Source organism: Lagopus leucura, unplaced genomic scaffold (assembly GCF_019238085.1).
Source record: "Lagopus leucura isolate 7727_CA_CO unplaced genomic scaffold, USGS_WTPT01 Super-Scaffold_73, whole genome shotgun sequence".
In the NCBI taxonomy this organism is placed as follows: domain Eukaryota; kingdom Metazoa; phylum Chordata; class Aves; order Galliformes; family Phasianidae; genus Lagopus; species Lagopus leucura.
The window spans coordinates 59,893,660-59,898,147 of record NW_024962252.1 but is presented as its reverse complement, the minus strand read 5'-3'; the positions used below and the strand labels follow the sequence as shown (position 1 = coordinate 59,898,147).

At 42.6% G+C, this 4,488-nt stretch overlaps 1 long non-coding RNA gene across 1 annotated transcript; it reads left to right on the top strand.

The window, feature by feature from the left end:
* The first annotated feature begins 1,449 nt into the window (after positions 1-1,449).
* Positions 1,450-3,360, top strand: LOC122193300. The gene is made up of 2 exons (XR_006182867.1): positions 1,450-1,572; positions 2,856-3,360. It is a non-coding gene; the product is annotated as an uncharacterized LOC122193300 (long non-coding RNA).
* The last annotated feature ends 1,128 nt before the right edge of the window (positions 3,361-4,488 follow it).

The window sequence follows — 4,488 nt, the reverse complement described above, 5'->3', positions numbered from 1 at the left end:
CTTCTTCAAAAAATTCACTCTGCTTAAAGGTCAGCAGTCCAAAGTCTATGCACACAATTGCATTTCCTTGAAACCAACAGTGCAACATAAATTTGCCATCCAAATACATAAACTTGCCATCACCTGAGTGATTTACAAAATGCATCCTAAAAAAAATAAAATAAATGGCCTCCCTGGAGGTTGAAAGATTGTTGTTGGGGCACTTCTTTGGAATCAAACTATGGCTGCAGTCAAAACACTAAGGAACTCAGTCCTACAATGTCCATCACAGCTGCATAGTGCCTCGGCAGTCAGCATGGAGCAAGCAGTGTGGCAAGGAATAGAACTCTACAAAAAGAAATGAATCTCACACTGGGACATAACGGCTCTAGGAGCAGCCACCCAGGCTGCTTCCCCTTTTCAGCTGGAGCATGGCACATTGTTCACCTAAGAAGACTTGGCTGACTGAGTCATTCTTCAGCCTACCCTGTGCACATGCTGGGGCCTGGAAAGCTCTTGCCCAACTCCCTGCTGTACTCAGAGTTGGTCTGAGAGTCAGCAGGAGAAAACAGAGCTGAAAACCACTAGAAGTCTGGCCAGCACACAGTCCCTTGTACTGAGCTGACAAGTTTGGCTGAAACTGGAGCAGGGTGTTCACAGACAGGCAATGTACAAGCAAAGCAAAGTCTATTCATATGTACAGGTAAATAACTCTAGAACTATGCAAAGCACTAGCAAGTGGATGCCTTTGCTGCGTATGTACTAATAGGTGCCAGTTAAAAAGGAGTTATTGGTTCCTGAAATATTTGCAGATTAAGAAAACAGGAAGAGTGATGAGCTGGAGGTCATAGCCAACAGCTGCATATAGCAAAATGTTCAAGGAGGAAAATTAACATTTACTCACATTTCATGCATTAGTTTTTTTGCTATTGCTGTTGCTGTGTGGTTGTTATATTATTATTTATAGAACGAGACTTGTTTAATGGTTTCCTCTCTCTTCACATCAGAGAAGACAAGACCACAGCATATACTGCAGTGTGACCAAGTGCCCAATCGCAAGGAAGAAGTACACAATCTCTCCATCCCAGCCACAGCAACATTTCAGTTGCTCCTGTTGCTAAAGCAGTGCAAAAGAAACATACTTCCAATTAAAATATTTCTCTTTCGTTAAAAGGCAGAGTGCTCACACATTTTATAGTTGTTTATAGCTGAGATGACCTTCCTATCACGTTTAGCTTGGGTCAGTCAGAAATAGTGGTCTAAAAGGGAAACTTTCCACAACCTATTATCAGTATCTTGAATCAGTGATTTCCAAAATGTGGGCCACTGACAGCTGGTTGGTCACATGTGGCTGGCACTCCTTCCTTCTCATTGCTACTTCAGTCTGAACACTGCTAAAAATATACCAAATGGTTTCCTAATATGCTTTCTCATGTGATCACTAGCTAGTGTTGAAATGAGGATGTAAGAAAGACCAAAGACATAAGAGGTGCGAGAGTGGTGCTCCACGTGTTAGGAGATGATAAAAGGAGGCATGGCTTTTCAAGGAAATGTGAAGAGCAAAACTAATCTCCTGCTTCAGGAAGAAAACGGGTATGTCAAACATGATGTATTGGAAAATACCGTTTCAGTTCAAATTGTTGAGGAATGTGTAGATTTCTTTTCTTTTTTTAAATGATTTTTACATTTTCTACTGTTTGCATCTGCAACTTCATCTTATTCTGAGACCACAGTAATTATTTGTAGCAAGAACTCTTTTGCTTCAAAATTTATCTTCTGCCCAGCTGGTATAGGGAGGCCTGGGCTCTAGGGTATGTTGTCAGATGCCCAGTAGTTGAGAAATAACTTCTAAATACGGAGTTTCACAAACACCAATTAAGAAATGTGTGTTGTCTGATCAGCACACTCTTTTGCCATTTGGGTATCTGAGGTTGTGTCGGGCAAAGAAATTCTGCATTTCGCTTGCCTAACTACCTGCCAAAGTGCCAGAGATCATCACATGACCCTAACATCTCTGACTCCTGGCCATGGGCTAAGTCAAGTATGAGTGCACTGTAGTGCAGTGCAGACATTTCAAGAAACATTTGGATTAAGACTGATCTTTAGATCTTTCATAGAGCAAAAAATGAGAATAGAGTTCTGACCAGTTTTTCTGGCAGCACAAGACATTCACAGGCATGGAGGGTGGATCTATTTAAATAAATTTTAAGAAAGGAGATAAGCCAGCCAACCCTCATTTTGTGTCCCCTATGCGTCACTTTGTTATCCTGGACAAAATTGGGTGGTGTTGCTTTGAAGCCTTAGAGAGACCATAGCCTTACTGGGGCAGTTTGGAGCCTCAGGCTGAAATACATGTTGTAATACCTAGCAGATCCCTGACCGCAGATTCCAGACAGGCCAGGATCTCTCAGAAGCCTGGGTGATGATATCACCAGTCTCCACAGAGGGTGGGATCTGGGAGCCTTTTCCAAGAAGATCTCAGGCTTCAGGCTGGACAAATAAAGCTCTCACATGCTTTTCAGCCAGGCAGCTGCATGTAGTTTAGCAGGAAGCTCTTTGTACTACGTGACCGGGTCATAGGCATAAACAAAAGGGCACTGAGAGACTGTGTTAACAGCCTGGTTCTCATGTCCATCTGTGTGATATTCATGTCACTAAAACTCAAATGCTCACAAGAGGAACTTGACATCAAATGTGCATGCTGCAACATTTGCTGTAAAGGGAACAGTAAAACATTCAGGTAAGACATGCACTTGCAGAAGTTTCACTGCTACTGAAACAATAGCCGAAGGGTAAGTCTTCAGTAAGAAGTAGACAGGAATTTAACCATTCTGCTTACGCTAATGCCCCTGAAATTTATCTTTAAATTAATCCAGGAACAGAAGGACGGCCTATTCCTTTAATGAGAAATAAATCAGGGGAACAACAGTTGAACAGTCATCTGAAAGAAGTAAGAGAAAGGACACTGAGATCCTCACCTCCCCCAACATATTGGATTTAAACGTGCAATCAGATTCAACTTCAGTTGAAAAATGTGGGTTATTGAACCCTCATAAGGAGCCTATTTAAGTTGGAAAGTAAGAGAAGTTGCTGCAGAGTGACAGCTACATGTGACAGGGAAAAAAAGAGAACAGGCTTACGGAGACTGATGCCCAGTGTTACTGTTCACTCACATCCACAGCACAACAATGAAGGGAAGAAAAGAGACTGAAAGGACACAGCTTGGAAGAATCTGTTAAATGCATTATAAAATTCACTGCTTTAAGTCTCTTGTTTAATTTATTCGACTTTGTACTTTATTCTTTCCAGGACCCTCTTTTCTCCATTAACGAATGCATTGGAACAATAACAACAAAAATAAAACTTTGTTGTCTCCAGTAATGGTGCCCTTTAAACAAATGATGGGACTTCTCTTAAAACAGGACAGGAAATTGTATTGGGTCAGGTCTTTGCTCCTCTCCTGAATTTGATGACAAAGCAGCAGGCAACAGTTTCCCTAATACACCTCAATTTTTTGCAGCTTTAGTGTTCGTCACCCTCCTCCAACATTTGCTTTTGGAAGCCTGCACACCTTAAGGAGGCTTCTCCAGAAAATGAGAGAAAAAACACAGCAGCAAATTGGGCTGACTGAGTCATTGGTGTCTTGCCTTTGAGCAAGACCACACAGTGCTTTGACATGGAGGTGGGAGGGTTTTGCGCAGCATATCCCTCTGGAGAGTGAGCTGCAGAGAGAAATAAAACAGCGCTTTCTTGCAGGTGGAATCACAGGGCTAAAAGCTCACAGAAACTCTGCCTCTATGGGAAATGGCCTAAACCCACCAGACAGCATAAACATCTGGATCTAGCCTTGCAGTTGGGCTCAGGCTGTGAAATCAGACCTTGACTCAGAATTAGGGAAAACAAGCTATTACCCATGACTGAGGAAAAAAAGGTAGCCTAGTCGTATGGAGGAGCCAAAGCACTGTTGCCTTCATCTTGTGGTGGGGAAAACAAGGGGACAACTGCTTGAACAAATGACCTCTATCTCCCCCTGTGGTCAGATACAAACAAGGCTGATTGCTTTGCAAGGAAGAAAACTGCTGCATTTTCCTACTTCTGTGGGAAATTGCCTTCTGAGCACAGCAGCCAGCCAGCTCCCTGTAAATTGTCGTGCTTACCCTGGAGTAGAACTGGTCCCCTGATTTTTGGGGCACCTGTTATCTTTCTCAATATAAAATGGCCAGTTGGATCCTGTTATGACAAACGTCAATCCCAAGACAGCCACAGATCTGTCCCTTACCAACAGAGGAGCTGAAATTAGGAAGAACTTCTAGTGACCTGCTGAAGGTTACCAGCTGCCTTCATGTCAGCACCAAAATTGCAATACCAGACTAACTGGCCTTCAGTCAGATGTTTGGCCCCACCTATCCTATATATAGATTATTAAATCATATGTTCCCCCTTATTGCTATGCAACTGGGTGTCAGAACAAAAACACAATTAAACACTGTGCTTTTAGCCACACAGAAC